This window comes from Protopterus annectens, chromosome 1.part1 (genome assembly GCF_019279795.1).
Source record: "Protopterus annectens isolate FY-2018-M chromosome 1.part1, PAN1.0, whole genome shotgun sequence".
In the NCBI taxonomy this organism is placed as follows: domain Eukaryota; kingdom Metazoa; phylum Chordata; order Ceratodontiformes; family Protopteridae; genus Protopterus; species Protopterus annectens.
Genome location: NC_056726.1, coordinates 1,896,769,394 through 1,896,786,988, shown reverse-complemented (window position 1 = coordinate 1,896,786,988; position 17,595 = coordinate 1,896,769,394). Strand labels below are relative to the sequence as shown.

The 17,595-nt window shown below is 40.3% G+C and overlaps 1 pseudogene; it reads left to right on the top strand.

The window, feature by feature from the left end:
* The window catches only part of LOC122816748, a 198,816-nt pseudogene that overhangs the window by 76,549 nt on the left and 104,672 nt on the right, over positions 1-17,595 (top strand).

Below are 17,595 nucleotides of genomic sequence, written 5' to 3'. Positions count from 1 at the left end.
CCCTAGTATAAACAGGCTGTAGAACAAGAGAAAGAAACTAATGTCCAAGGACAAGAGGGAACTGGCTCAGCAGAGGAAGAAATCCCTCTCTAGCTTAAACAACAAATTAGAGATCTTGTCAAGTCCTCCAAAGCTAATTACAGAGCAAAAATAACTTCCCGAGCTAAGGATAATCACAAGACATTCTTTAACTATGTCCAAAATCCAAAAGGGAGTACCCAGCTATGAGCTGAACTGGTTGTGGATGGCACCATCCATATTCAAGTGGAGGTAATAGCCAACCTGTTAACTGACAGATTTGGAGCACAATTCACCCCTTTTATCCACTCCAGTCATGTCCCAAAGTATTCCTGCCACCATTCCTCAGCCTATTATCTCAAGAAAGCAGGTCATCTCAGTGCACTCCAAGGCCAAAAACATGGCATCAGTGGGACCAGACAATATCCCAGGTTGCTTTTTAAGCAACTTAAAACATGACCTAGCAGTCCCACTTGGTTCTCTGTTTAACTACAGCCTCCAAACTGGCTATGTTCTGGTGGAATGGAGGATATATCTCTGCACAAAGGAGACCACCAAATGACCCTGGGAATTATAGGCCCATAAGCTTGACTAGCCTCATCTTCAAAGCCATGGGAATAATCATTATAAACCTTATTAACAATGACATAGGTAATCTCCAAACTCTGGACCAAACCCAGTTCAGATTCATTAAAGGTAGATCATGCCTGTTAAACATGGCTGATTTCTTCAGAATAGTCACCAAGGCCCTTGATGGGTGAAAGACAGTGTATAACACCTATCTTGACCTACCCAAGGCACTTTGCACAATCCCCCACTCAGGTATTATACAGAAACTCTCTCAATTGGAAATTAACCGCTACATTACCAGATGGGTAGCTAACTGGCTCTCCAACAGGACACATACTGTCAAAATGGGTGACTTCACCTCTAGCAAAAGGCCAGTCAACAGTGGTATACCACAGGGTTTTGTGCTGTGCCCCTTTCTGTTTATAATTTATTTCTCAGAAGTCCAGGCAAATTTAGATGGGCTGTTGCTGACCAAGTTCTCTGAAGACTGCAAATTGGGAGCAATAACTGAGTCCCCTAACAATGTTAATATACTGCATACAGAGTTAAGACAGACAAATGATTGGTACCAAAGCCACGGATTACAGATAAATGCAAAAAAAAAATTCATTGTTATTCCCTTTGGAAAAGCTGACATGCCTCCTAATTAAATTATAGACAGCACCCCCCTAAGTGTAGACCCAGTGGTACATGATCTGGGTGCACAGATTGACAGCGATCTGAACTTTGACCACCATGCGTACACAGTAGTAAGGAAATCCTATATGGCACATATTATAAGTAAAGGCAATGCATCTAGATCTAAGGATGTTAGAATTCCATTATACTCAGCCCTCATCAGACAAATAATTGAGTACAATGCTCCTTTTTGCACAGCTCTATCAATTGGAGAGACCACAGAAGTTTCTCACCAAGAAATTACAGCATACACAAAACTGAAAGCCCTGTCATTATTATGTCTACTACAGGTTGCTAAGAGGTGATCAGGCTTTGCCTGACTTATAGAGCAGACTGTGACCTGGCCTTGATGGAAATGCTACACATTCATAAATCAAACTGCAGGAGAGTAACTCACTCCAGGGATCTTAACCTAGTCTCTGGCATGAACAGGTCATGCTGAAGAGATAAAGACATTTCCAAGAGACTGCCACTTCTCTGAAACAAGATTCCATTTCACATGAAACAGAGCCCTTCCCTGACCCTCTTCAAATGCCACCTGGATCAATGGATGGGTGACCGCAGATTCACTCCTGAGGTGGCACTCATGTCTCTCCTTGACAGATGAAGTCTGTATTAAGTACCATAGACCCTAATCTCTGCAAACTTCACTCAACTAATCACTGACAGTTGGGGCAACTCAGGATAAATATTGTTAATCTCATAAGGGCTCTATGACCATTAGCCTAGTTACATCCTATGAACCTGACAGGCATATTGATCTGTCATCCCCAAGGCTGTACCCTTCAAGTGTGAGATGGAGCCTCTCATAAATGTAGTGTGGGCACTATAAACAAGCTACAGAAGACCAGTTCATCATGCAATAGGAGGGGAAATGGAATAGGATAACCAGAATTGGGGCAAGAGCACAAGTTTAACCTGTGAGAAGCAAGGATAGGTAGGCAGTGTCAATGAAAGATAGATGGAAGGAAGAAAGGCATTTTGTTTCTTTGTGACTGGTACCCATTTTCATTTTTGAAGAAGAAAGGAAATGGTGGTGAGGACCACATGCAGGAACAAAGGAGGGAATAAGGAAGGAAGGAAGGGGTAGACAATTGTAAAATTCTGACAGACACAGACAGGGTGGTATAGACACAAAAGGGAGACAGCAGTGGTGGAACATGGACAGAGAAAGGTCAGTTGGTGAAGGGCAGATTGGACTACAAGCAGGGTATGAGGGCGATGCACAAGGGTAAGGAACACCATGATGGTGATAAGTGGGGAGTGGTGAGCTTATCTGTTTGGCCCAGAGGAGAACCCACTCAGATGTCAGTCACCTCTGTGGTCCACATTGTGAGGTCAGCTGGTCATGTGACTATATCAGCTACACAAGGAGATTCACTTGGGCCTATTGTATGTTCAGCTGTCAGCTCACCTTATACATAACTGAGTGATTCAAGGAGATTCCTCTTGGCCACTCTCAGGCTTTGCCCTATTTCCTGACGGGTAGCCATGTGGGCCACAAATGATCACTTCAGGCCAGTTTCCACAAGATGATCTTCATCCCTCTGCAGAGAAGTAGACTTAACAGCTGGCACATTGTCTGGTGAAGATCCAAGTGACTGACATTACTTTTCACAACCTGAATGTTTGTTTTGCACAGTAGACATTTACATACTACATATACCTCACCACATGGAGAGCTTTTCACTTATCCTGTGCCAGATCTGCTGGTTTAAGATGCTCTTCTAACCCTCTGTAAATTATAAAAGAGACAGTAGTACATAAGGTTTGCCCCTGCCAACAGAAGGTAAGGACAGCAACAGATAGTCAGACATACAGTGAAAAAATATATACAATGCTTACAGTAAAGTACTGTCTTTTTCTTCCTAAGTTCTACCTTCCATTGGCAGAGCAGGACAGGGTAGATTCAGTGACATCACCTGTCACCCTGCCAAGCATCAGTTTTATACATGATGTAATAACCTGGGAATGGGCAGAGTTTTTGATTGAGGTTGATAGTGCAGTGTATTAAAGCAGTGATTCAGAGGCAATCTTAGTAACTCATCGTGTTAATTACAAGCACACACAGATGTTTACAACTCTAATCTTGAGGAATACTTTAAATATTTAATTCCTTTTTAATGTTATTGTTAAGGAAAGTCTGCTCTGCTAATGTATGTATTTTCAGGATCTTCAGGGGACTGAAAATTTTAAGCAACTATATCTCCCTTAAGGCTGTTACCGTGTCTTCACATCTGTACTAAATGACCAGCAGACTGACAATATTCATCTCCCATATAATTTTTAACAATATTATTTCAAAAATGCTTATCACCAGTGTGTATATATTTTAAGTGGTTAAAGTTCTATACTGTGGAGTAAAAAAATTGGGTTTGAATCCCATCAATTCCCACTGTTCCCTAGATTCTAAGACTGCACTGTTGCCTATTACACATTATCAGATTACTACATAAATATGGCCATTCCATGTTACCAGGGAAGCAAACAAAATAGATCCAAACATCTTTAATGTCATTTAAAAGGGCTTACACTGTATGCGCTTTAGCTGTATAAATGGCCAGCTTTGAATGGCTCACTTGTATTGTATAATATTAACAGCTGTAGTGGTGTAGTCAATGGTTAACCAGAAGTTTGCGTGAGAACATAGCATGTTTCCTTTGAAAGCAAATGAGATCCCTCTTTTTTGCTGTCACTGTCCACGGCTCCATCATCCCATGATGCATTGCTGGCAATTTGATGATCAAGTCTTCATACTACAGCTGCTCTTCTCAGACACTGCTAATAATCAGGTGTGATTAATTCTTGGAAGTCTTTTTTTTTTGTAGTGTTCAGTATTAATCACTGCATGCTCCTTTTTGTGTTTAACTGCCATTGTGTTGTCAGAGAGTGCAGATACTCTTGTCTTTCTCAGGACCAATTCACATATTTTCTCCATTATCTTACCTGTCACTTGCAAAATAACAGATATGCCTGTGGATCTTCAATGTAATCATATTTAAAGAAGCTGTGCAATACCTTATAAGACAGTCTGTTTTCTTTGTTGGGAAGTTATTTGAGCTGGTTAAAAGAATAATTTAACAGTCTGCTCTTCTAGCCATGAGTTTGATTCCTTCAGCCTCCATTTGCCTACTTTGTGACTCTAAGCAAATCACTTAAGCAGACAATAAGATACCGAAATAAGGCAAGGGTCCTCAGTGGTCTTCTTGGAACATACTTAGTAGCTAACTATGACCCCATGCATACCTCTCAACTGTACAGATTTTCGCAGAATGTCCAAATATTTGCCTCATATTTTTGTCCTATTATTCATAAATTTGTGGTTTTCTGACCAATCATTGGCAAATCTTTGAGGACTGAAGTCAGAAAATAAAGACAGGCATTTCAGATTCAGACTGCATACCCTTCTGAAAATTCATGCTTATGCAAAACCTGTTATTCTATAAACTTTCTAAGTTTGTAAGAGCAATATTTAAAAAGTGTCCCTATTTTTGGGTCTTTGCCCCACCATTATTTATGGCTTTGTCCAGATTTCTTGCTTAAGAGGTTGAGAGCTATGTGCCATGCTGGTTCCCACTCAGTACCTTCTGCTGACCATCTCATCCTCTCTTGTGCTATATTTGAAATAACTACAGCACAGCCAGCCCTGTTTTGCTTGTAACAACACTGGTTATGTGAGACACTCAGCCTCTTTTAAATTCTTTGCTTTGCAGTCAAACATAATCTTTGAAATGTGTCTGTCCCCCACATAGGTGTGACCATACTATCTTGCATCATACAGTTCCTTATTTGAAGATATTCCTCTGTGCATTCCTTCCAGTTCAGTTCCCATTAACCTTTCAATCAGTTCTGTTTGATTACTTACCCTGTAATTATCAGCGTCCTTTTTATCTTTCCTTTCATTGTTTTCTCTACTTATTTTGTCTAGTGGATGTAGCTTTCTTCCTCTTTCCCTTGGGTTCACTCTTTATTTCAGCTGACTGACAAAGGTGACAGATGTTGACCTAAATGTCCCTTAGGGTTCCTCAGAGCACTCATTCACTGAAGTGCTTTGTCTGCCTTCAGGCACCTTCCTTGAATAACGTGCTGATTTTTATTGTTGTTTGTGTAGGTAGTTAAAGAAACGTTTTCCTATTAGACATATGCTGGATCTGATTAACCTTTTGTAAATATGAGTTCATTAAGAACAGTTGATCCAGTAGCATATTATCACTTGTATATGTACATAAATATACATGTATGGAGACACACACATACACCTGAACATCTGTATTTAATTTGCAATTAAATATAATAATGCATTATTATTTGTAAATGATTAGTATGATTATTAGTACTAATTGCAACTACTGATTACTGGAATACAATGTTTAATCAGTGCAGTAACAGGACCCTATGTACATTTCTCAAAATTTGTTTCAGTGTTTACTGTCCACAGCCACTGCAGCATACAGCATCATGTGCTTGAATGGGCTGCATGTCATTTAAAAAATAAAATTGTCAAGCAAAGAATTCTGAATTTTTTAATTAATGAATTACAAGTTTCAGAAATGCAGTCTTCTTTTGTTCAGCTATGGGATCTTTCCTGCTTATGGCATTTCAGATTTGGTGGCCAAATACAGACATCAGAGAGTCATACAGTTAGCCTTGATACATTTACAGTCTTTTAAAAAAAAGTTTGTTCACAGAACTGGTTAGAGCTCCTCACCTCAGGCAGGCCAGCAAAAAAAATGTCTTCTAAAGCAAGCAAACCAGATCTACATTCCCCTCTTCCATAAGTGCTTGAAGACAAAAAAAAAAAAAAAAAAAGAAAGACAATAAAAAGCTTATCTGCTTTAAATTGTATCAAATAATTTGCTACAGATTTAACAAGTAGCTTGCTACAGCCTTAGCCATTAATGTAGAGTCAGCATTCATTTCTGAATTCCAGAGTTGTACTTCCTCTTCATCGGCCATCTCCCGATCTTGCACCCTGAAACCGTGCACCCAAGGTGGCAGCCTCCCTTGCTCTACCCTTGCTAAGCTTCTGATACCATCACAGCTTCATGTTGCCCTAAAGACTTGCTGAATGTATTCTATCTATATACTCACTGTTTTTCCAGACTTCAGAATTGAAGGTGTTTTACCAGATGGTCAAAATGCAGTTTTTGTTTTTGATGGCCTTTCTACAAGCTGATTATTAATTTGGAATGTTCTCTGACTGAAGTAGAACAGATGTAGTAGGTAGCGTTATCTCCATCCCATCAACAATTGAGCAGAAGACAGTTCAGTTGGCTGTAATTAAGTGCCTATATGCTCAATCAGAGCAGGGCAGGAGTCCTGTCTTGGCAACACACTTTTAACTGTTTTTTTTTTTTTTTTTTTTGTCTAAAGTCTGTCTAACTATTTCCATTTGTCTGTTAGAATATGGTTACCAGTTTCCTAGTTTTGTTTGAAGGCTCTTAAGTTTTTGACTGGTAAATTGCAGAGAGTTATCAGAGATGATGATACCAGGGATACCAAATCAGAGAAAAAAAAAGGCTTTTGTCTGTTAAATGACCAATTGTAAAAATGTAGATCTCAGTTTAATAATTTCTTATTTGAATAATCTTCTTCTTCTTTCAGTTGCTCCCATTAGGGATTGCCACAGCAGATCATCTGTTTCCATTTCTTCCTGTCCAATGCATCTTGCTCTGTCACACCAACCACCTGCATGTCCTCTCTCACCACATCCATAAACCTTATCTTAGGCCTTCCTCTTTTCCTGTTACCTGGCAACTTCATCCTTAGCATCTTTTTCCCAATATACTCTGCATCCCTCCTCAGCACATGTCCAAACCAGCATAATCTTGCCTCTCTGGCTTTGTCTCTAAACCTTCCAACCTAGGCTGACCCTCTAATATACTTATTCCTAATCCTGTCCACCCTTGTCACACCCAGTACAAATCTTAACATCTTTAACTCTGCCACATCCAGCTCTGACTCCTGCCTTTTTGTCAAATGCCACTGGTCTCCAACCCATATAACATAGCTGTTCTCATTACCCTCTTGTAGACCTTCCCTTTCACTCTTACTGGTACTCGTCTGTCACAAATCACTCCTGACACTCTTCTCCACCCACACCATCCTGCCTGTACTCCCTTCTTCACCTCTCTTCCACACTCACCATTACTCTGAACTGTTAATCCCAAGTATTTAAATTCATCCACCTTCACCATCTCTACTCCCTGCATCCTCACCATTCCTCTATCCTCCCTCTCATTCACACACATATATATAGTCCTGCTGACCTTCATTCCTCTTCTCTCTAGAGCATATCTCCACCTCTCCAGGGTCTCCTCCACATGTTCCTTACTCTCACTACAGATCACACTATCAAATAATTTCTTATTTTAATAATAGTCGACACAAATAAAATACTGCCTGACCTTGAACTGAAACAGCCCAGTTACTACTTCTGTAACCTGTCAGGTATTTTATAAGGTACCATGGTGCCCTTAGGGCAGCACAGTGGCACAGTGGAAAGTGCTGTCACCTCATAGCAAGAGGTTCCCCTGTTCGATTCTTGGCTGTGGTACCCTCTGTGTGGAATCTACATGTCCTCCCTGTGTTTGTGCAGGATTCCTCTGGGTGCTCTGGTTTCCTCCCACATTTCAAAGACATGCAGTATGAGGACTGGGTACTGTAAAGTGGCCATAGGGTTGAGAGTGTGGTATGGAAGAACTATTGCAGCATGGCTAGCGACCAGGTGCTGTAAACCTTACTCTAGATGTTTGTCACCATTGAAGTGACACCCTGACCCAATATGCAAAACTGGGAAAAGAGGATATGAATGGATCATGTTGTCCGTAATTTTGATCTTGTGAAACTTATTAAAGATTTGACAGTTCATGGCCATATGTTCTATCTGATGATATATAACAGGCAAAAGCATTATATCCTCCACCCTTGCTTCACATGTAACAATGTCCAGGATTGCTTTATGGATTCTTTCAGCATTCTGGTATGTAGTCACTGTAGTATAATTTTTGGCTTAGGACAATTCATTTTTACACATTCTTTGCAAGAGCTACAGCCAAAAGGAATGGTTTCCACAGTTGTGGAAAATATAATTCAGAGGTATTTTAACTGCAATGAGGAAAGACCTCATTATTAGCTAATCAGCATGACTCTAAGTCACCAATTTACCGTGTGTGCAATTCAGCACGGTCCTACATAGTCAGCCCTGGTGGCCTGTGCACTGCATTGGCCAAGCACCTCCCCATTCACTTTCACACACACCTGCTCCTCCTAACATATTAATAACCCTGTACACCAAATCTCCCTAGTGTTGATGCTACCACAGTGCACCTGCATTATATATTTATACGATCATAAGAAGTTACTAGGCTATTGGCCCTGTAGCCTTTACAAGCCTAGCCACGAATTTAGCCCATGTTCCAACAAGTCAGCGCCTGATGCCCCTGTCCAGCAGGGACACAGGTGGAATCCCAGGGGTGTATTTTCTGTTCCCTTTCCAGTTATTGAGGTTGCACTTAAAAAGGGTTAATGAGGTGCCCTGCCTGACATGGAGAGGAGTCTATTCCACAGAATTTAGAGTCTCTGAGACACATATCTGTCCCACCTACAAGTCCTATTGATGTCATAGACCAGGTTGAGGTCACATTTGTGGGTTATTCAAGTGGAATATGAATTACTCTGCTATATTTAATGTCAACATTTGTATAATCTGAGGGCCTCATTTTTAAAGGATTCTTTGTTTCATTATGATTGTTCACTCATTTACATATGCTACATATCAGTGCATTTTTCACAATGCGTGGCTGGACTGTACAGCTCTGAATTGCCTAGACCATGCCTGCTTCTGCTGCCTGTGCTCATGTTTCATACTGTCCAACGTATCACAATAATCACTCTAAATGTAAGAAAGTAAACATAGGTTAATAGTAAAGTTTAAGTTAATGTTCTGTATCTCATCATTGAGCATGGTTGCTGCTATCTGTTGCTTTATTAAGAAACTAGAACCATTCATAAAGAGCACATCATAAAACACCACAACATCAGAACACATACAGCAGTCTCATAGAATAGCTATGGACTGCCAGTGAAAATCCAGCAGCAAAATGTTAACAGCTAGCATTATGTTTAAAAAAAATATATGTAACATACCAGAGTTATGAAATAGTAACCAGACTTGTTTATCTGAAAATGGGACTGCTACCTAAGAGGGAGAAGACATTTTTAGATGCAGATCTTGTCAGTAGTCCTTAAATACCTGTAGATGCATCGTTGTCAGCTAGCAAGGGCAAACACTTTCACTGAAACATTAAGGTTCTTACATTAGACCACTGCAAAGTAAGTGGACAGCAAAGCAATCTCTGGAAAAGTGTTAAAACCTATTAAGTTTTTTTTTTTTTTTTTAGCTGGACAATCAGTGATGACACTCATGATGATGGCATTTGCTGAAGTGTCCGGATTGAGTTTAGGTGTTACCAAATCTTTTGTTGGGGTGGAAGAGCTACTTGGTATTTATGCAGTGAAGGGTAATACATCCAAATAAAACTCTATTTTGAGGATCTTGCATAGATTTTTGAAGAAAAAGTCATATTAAGATGCCAAATTTTCTGGTATAACAATTAATGATGTTCCCTACATGACAGAGAAAACAGATTTGTGAGTCAAGTGACCAGATTAGTGCTTCAAGATTTTGGCATATCACATGAATCTGTGCCAAAACACTTGAAATGAAACAGGTCATGGAGAAGGTAACGGAAAAGTGGCAACTTTCAAAGACTGAGGAATACTAATCACAGACACTACAACTCCTTCCTTGAGGAATTAGGAGTGAAGCTTCAATGATATGATTTACTTTTGATAAGTTTTCTGTCTGACCCAAGCAGCCACAGTGACCAGATCGGGGATATCCCATGAGGAAATAAAATCCTTGGTGAGCAAAATGACCAATAAGTGATGACTTGACACTAAATAGCCTGACATTGTTTATTTCTATCACTGAAATTTTATGATACTTAAATGTCAAACAACAGGGAAGGAATCTGCTCAACAAAATGCGTGAATTTGTGTCATTCGTTCAAACCTGTCATCCTCATAGAGCAGGCAATCTGGATAAAGCCTGAACTAATGACTGCTTGGCTCGGTTGACACATTGCAGAAGTAGATGTGAGAAAGCGGTCTATACACTGGAATGAGAAGCAAATGATACAGAGTTATATCTTAGAGAGGGAATTTTTGGGGGATTGGGAGTTGGAGTAACAGTTAAGATGTTTACCACACAGACAAGAGGTATAGGGTTTAATTCTCATGAAGTGAAACTGGCAAGACATAAAGTAGTCTACAAGAGCAATCAGCCTACTGCTTGTTTACAAAGGCCTAACACAGGAGCAGATTTTAAATATTGCTCTTATAAACACATGAAGTTGCTAGAATAACAGATTTTATGTTAGCATGCATTTTCTGAAAGATATAAAGTCTGACATTCAAACGTGTCTATTTAATGACATTAATCCTTAGGATTTGCCAGAAAACCACAAATTTTATGAGGAACAGACCAAAAATATGAGGCAAAAATCTGGACAGTTGAGCTTGAAATGTTGCGGCATCATTTCTTCATAAAGAGAGAGAGAGATTCTTTCCTCATTCCTATACATTATTCATCCCTCATCAGGCCCATCATAGAATACAATGCCCCTTTTGGGATGTACCTTACCCGACACCTGCAGCAATTAGAAAGACCCCAAAAGTATCTCACCAAGAGGATCAAAGGTCTCAAACAGATGCCATATGCTGCTCGGTTAAAAAAACTCCAGCTCTACTCAGTTGTATACCGCCTACTTCGAGGCGATCTATGCCTGACATACAAAGCTATGTCAAATCCAGAATTAATGGACATGCTCCACCTCAGTAAATCTAAATCCCTTAGAGCCACACGCTCGAGGGACTTGAACCTCGGCACAGAAATAAATAGAACTTGCTGGAGGGACAGGTTCATAACCCAGAGGCTCCCTTCTCTCTGGAATAGAATTCCAGTTCATGTGAGGCAGTGCACCTCACTGAATCTCTTCAAGAAGAATCTCGATAGGTGGATGGGGGATCGTAGGTTTGTCCCAGGGATTACTCCTGTGTCACTATTAGACAGAGGCACAGTAAACTAAACCTTAAAAAGGGCACAGTATACTCAAATCAAGGGGTGGCATAAGCCATACAGAATCGGGCTAGGCTTATAATTGCCCCAGGGCAGATAGCCTAGTATAAACCTATGAACCTACATAAAGTCTGCTGAGATGGTGAACTAAACCAAATATTATAAAATAGGTAAACAAGTTTATTAATGAATGTGAACACTACCAAATGTCATAATAACATGAAGGTTTTTGAATTTCTATTTAAAAGAAAACCTTGTAATGCTCTTGATTCATCAATTTCTCTTAATAAAACAGACTTTTCAGCAACAAAGGTAACACTTATTATAATTGCTCCCCTTCCACCCAAATTGCTTAATTACATTGTCTTCCTGTATCTAAATCCTTCATATATTTCTTCCACTCCTAACTCCATATGTTTAATGGTTAATGTGTTTACCTCACAGGCACAAAATACAGGGTTTGAGTCTCAGCTCTGGTTACTGGTTATTGGCTAGTAGTGTAATATTCTGCAGACCAAATGCCTAATAATTATCTATGAGCCTTTCAACCTGTTGTCATTTTCTCTTTCTCTGTCCCGTTCTTTGGACTACTATTCTTCTATAGGCTCTTGAAGTATTAGATATTAGTTGCATTTTCTGCCAAAACACTCTCTCTTAGCAATGGGTTTCTCACCGGACTACCCATCTGTAATATTTACAGTAGCACTCCATTTGAACCTTGCGCTTTGTGCCACAAAATGACAACAAAGCCTCCTCCTGAATGAAAAGAGTGAATAGCAAATCAAGATCTGCACTCAAGAATGTAGCAAGAGTGCCTTCCATTGCCATGTGATCAAATAGAGCATTTGTGCCAGAAAAAAAAATCTCTCAACTAATAACTGTGATGTACTAGAGATATTCAGTGCTTGAAGATCTGATGGTGACCCGGATTGTATCTTGTGCTAATTTTTCATGGGCTGCCTCCTGCTTGCTTAGCATTTTTTTGAGACAGTTCTTTTCTACAAATTTAAATTCAGTTTTAAATAGTTTTACATTAGATGTAAAATATTTTCACTATTAGCACACTTATGACAAGAATATTCTCTAAAAAGGAGTTGTATATCACTAGTTAATGTGGTAAACCCATATTTGATTCCACTACATCTCTATATACATATTGTATGAATCTGATCATTTTGTTAAGCACAGTTGTATCTGCTTGGTCTTCTGTTTTGTTGTTGTATCTTTCGGCTTTTCCCGGTTAGGGGTCGCCACAGCGGAACTCCGTACCGCTAATGATTGGCAGTAGATTTTTACGTACCGAGTTGCCAGCCCTGACGTACAACCTTCAACGAAGGTACGCCCATTCACGCATGTCTCCACACAGAAGACGCTTTAGCTGAGAATCGAACAGGACAACGTCTTACTGTGAGGCGACAACGCTATCGCAGCACCACCACCGCAGTTATTGCTTGGTCTTCTGTATTGTAAAGGACTAAATACAGAAACAGAAAGACACAGATATTTCTAGAGCACAGCTTCAGGGTATCCTATGGAGTGAAGTGACAAGTTGAGTAAATCCATCCATTTAAACAACTTCACATGCATGGCTTGTGGCTATTAATGAGCTGCTTCTTGAGCCCAAGGTACAAGGTTTGAGTCCTTTTAATTTCATTTGCCTACTGCATTACTCTGAGTATGTTACAAAACCAGACGGTGGCCCTGGACTACCCCTGAAAATGGACAGTGTGTTTAGTGGGCTTACCTGGCCAGCACATGCATACAAAAATAACTCTGTACAAACTATGTGCATATGAATTTAAAGATTACTAATATGAGATCTTTCTACTTAACAACATGCCCCTATAGTATTGTGGGTATTCCTTCTCTGTAATTTTAATGAGTACAGTAGAAGTGTACTGCAGGTATTTTGAGAACAGTTCAGGGGGTCTTGAAGTTAGTCTGATAGTGAGAGAACAGAACATCCCACTACAGTACATGAAAACCTGGCTTGAGTAGGGGCAGTTGTACTGCATGGTTTGGCTGAGGAAGAGAAGATATAGTGGAGTATTGTTTCCTTGCCTTTTTTGGGGGGGGGGTGCTCTGACAACCCCCCCTCTTAGTAGAGAATGTGAAAAGTGTTGTTATGATTTGCCACAGAGAAGGGAAGTAGGCCTGTGAAAGACACATACTGGAATGGATTATCTGTTGCACGTATGGATGGGGGTGGGGGTTAAGGAAAGACATTCTTACAAAAATAAAGTAATATTAAAAACAACTCTACAGTATACTGGCACAAGCATTTATCACCTGTAACACTTACCCTCTGAGAAACTGAATATGGCATTTCTGAGGCAGAGTTTGGGAAGTGGCCAGTGGGCTGAGAGAGAGAGAAAAACAATTTGAAAAACAAAAAGGTTATTGTAAACCCATATCTGAGTAGGGCCTAGAACACGTCCTGTTTAAAATTATGCACAGATGATACCTTCAGAGACACAGGTGGAGCAAAAGTAGTATGTTCATATTCCAACAACAGTGACATTTGAGTTTTCTGTTAGAAACATTTACTTTTGGGTGTACCATTCATCTTCAAAATTTTCAAAAAATTAATGCTGTTTCTCTCTGCCAGTCACAGCCTGTGTTTACTACATATCAGGCAGATACCCAGGGTACAATGGCTGTAAACTAGCTGACACAGACATGTAACAAAGCAGCTTTTCGAGAAAAGACCCTAATCAAATCTATATATTCAGAAATTTAATTCATGATTACCATCATTACCAAGGGTTTTGCATCCAGGAAGAAAGAGGTCATCATCTCTCTCTACTCTTCCCTCATTAGACCAATCATCGAGTATAATGCTCCATTTGGCATGTACCTCACTAGACACATGCAACAGCTGGAAAGGCCACAAAAGTACCTCACAAAGAGGATCCCAGGCATTAACCACATATCCTACATGGACAGACTCAAAAAACTCCAGCTATTCTCTGTCTCATATTGTCGACTAAGAGGCGATGTCTGCTTGACTTACAAAGCCATGTCTGACCCAGCTCTGTTAGAAATGCTACATCTAAAGAAATCCCAATCCCTCCGCACCACATGCTCCAGAGACCTCAACCTCATTTCCACAATCAGCAGAACATGCCGGAGGGACAGGTTCATAACCCAGAGACTGCCCATGCTCTGGAATAGACCTCCCATACATGTCAAGCAGAGCACATCACTGGCCCGCTTCAAGAGAAATCCTGATGAGTGGATGGGAAATAGAAAGCTCACCCTGGGGATCACTCTAGTTGCTCTACTTGATAGAGGCACTGGGAACTAACTTCGGGCGGCATGATGCCAGGGCACTTCTATGGGCTAAGCTTGTAAAGGCTCCAGGACCATTAGCCTAGTACGCACCTATGAAACTATGATAGAGATAACTTTATATACATATTGTATGAATCTGATCATTTTGTTAGGCACAGTTGTATCTGCTTGGTCTTCTGTATTGTAAAGGACTAAATAAATGAACAGCAAGACACAGATATTACTAGACCATAGCTTCAGGGTATCCTGTGGTGTGAAATGACAAGTTGAACAAATCCATCCATTTAAACACCTTCACATGCATGGCTTGTGGCTATTAATGAGCTGCTTTTTGAGCTCATGGTACAAGGTTCGAGTCCTTTTAACTTCATTTGCCTACTGCTTTACTCTGAGCATGTTACAAAACCAGATGGTGGCCCTGGATTACCCCTGAAAATGGACAGTGTGTTTAGTGGGCTTACCTGGCCAGCGCATGCATACAAAAATAACTCTGTACTGACTATGTGCATATGAAATTAAAGATTACTAATATGAAATCTTTCTACTTAACAACATGCACCTATAATATCATAAGTATTCCTTCTCTGTAATTTTAACAACTACAGTAGAAGTGCACTGCAGGTATTTTGAGAACAGTTCAGGGGGTGTTATACATATGCAATGTCTTACACGTATACCTGATATGAGCAATGTCATCCTCCAGTAAAACCTCCAAAAATGCAGCACTGGAGAATATGCTACTGTCACATATTATGTTTTTTTTTTTTTTTAATTTGAATTCTGTTTATTAATTAAATTTAAAAATAAATGGTAACAGTAGTACTGAGTGAAATAAAATGCTACTTTGTACTCTCAGATAGTATGCTGACATTGAACCAAAGGGTTCCTATCAGCAGACCAAATACGTATGTTTTTGAATGTGTCTTGGTCAAACTGACAAAACCGAAACTGCAAAATATCGAAGCGGCATGTAAGCAAATTCTTTCCCTGTGAAAGAATTTGTTTGGCCGCTTTGGTACTTTGCCGTTTTCGGCACTGTAGTGCAGTCTTGGAGTTGGTTTATTTAAGTATGGGAGGTGATTTATGCTGTGGGCTGGGCTGAAGATTTTTTCTGACCATTGCTTGCAGCTGATTGTGGCAACCAATGATGCTGTGGGCTGAATGTTTTTTTTTTTTACTGGGGATGACTTTGCAATTACCAATTCTATCCCAATGCCCTTTCCATACTAGGAAGAAGTCAACCTGTGTTGTATGTTGGCCACTCCTGTATGTTATCTTATGACTGTCTTTCTTGGTGAACCATGCGTTAGCCATCAATGGCCTCTCCTTCCTTATTCCTGTTGCCCCTGACATGTTGACCCAGGCTATCCTAATATAGCAATAACCCACGTCTGGGTGTGGGTAATGCTGGATTTACCCACGGTTGGCGTGGTTTCGTCCCGAGGGCAAAGCCCGAGGGACCAAACAAAGACAACCGTGGGTAAATCCAGCATTACCCACACCAGAAGTGGTTATTGCTATTATAATGACATTATTTAAGAAAAGAAATAATTACTTTTCTTAAATAATGGCATTGTATAATGCCTCTTTGCTGCCCTTCCACAGCTGTCTGGTGTTCATGGCAGTTCTGATGTACTGCATGCCTCGCAATACATCACAGCTGTGGGCAAAAGCAACGGAGAACAAGATCTCCGTTGCTTTTACTGTCTTGCTATGTTAAATGGGTTTAACATGGGGACACAGCATTAAAATAAGCAACAGAGATCTCCGTTGCTTATTTTAAAGCTGTCTCGCTATGTTAAACTCATTTAACATAGCGAGACAGGTTTAAAAAAAAAGCAACGGAGATCGCAAGATCTCCGTTGCTTTACACTATCGCTATGTTAAAGGAGTTTAACATAGTGAGACAGCTTTAAAAAAAGCAACGGAGATCTGCGTTGCTTTTTTTAAACCTGTGTCGCTATGTTAAACTCTTTTAACATAGAGAGACAGTGTTTTATACTAACGGAAAAAGTCCGGGCGACCGGACCTTTTTCCGTTAGTATATTGAGGGATTTACAATGGGCACGCTGGTTGGGCTGGCCAGTCAGTGTGCACGTTTTAGAGGAGGAATTGTATAATATCCTGTTCTGTCTGTTCCAGTATGTCCATTCGGGTCACTCATTATCACCATCAATTCCTTTTGCCCTGCTTTATCTAGTAGGTCCTGCAGTTACTGTCTGAATGCAGTCTGTTCCTCACTATCACAACCCTGCTGTGAGGCATAAGCTGAGATGGTGAATCGTGCCCTATCCTTGCATTAGGTTCTGATTGACATGAGTCTGCATAAGCTGAGATGATGAATCATGCCCTGTCCTTACATTAGATTCTGATTGCCATAAGTCTGTCACTATTTCTGAAGACAGACCTCACAGTTTTTTGAAGCTTCTCCCTCACAATTCCCATACCATTTGTAGTCTGTCCTCCTCATGAATAGTAGACTCTGGATTCTAAAACAAGTGTCTTTGTTGCACTGTCCTTCCATCTTCTTCTCCTGGACACAGAGGATGTTCAGCATCTGTCTTACAATCATGCCATTCACTTCCAAGCTGTTCTTGTTAGTGAACCTTCAATGAGTGTAACAATCCCTAGCTCATGTTTGGCAGGTTGATTGGTTTTGCATTCAACTTTTGCTCAACAGAGCTATACCAGGTAACTCAAGCTGGGCTGCTAGACATTGGCCAGTCAACAGTTTATTGACCCAGGGATGTTGGGCTTTATGGTGGGCGCGAACTGGCCAATGGGGAGTCTCACAACCCTCCCACAATTAGCATAGTTCCCTGGTGTAGGTTAGAGTAAGCCAGGTTCTCAACCCAATTATCATTGGCACCATACCTTTCCATCTCTTTGTGCAA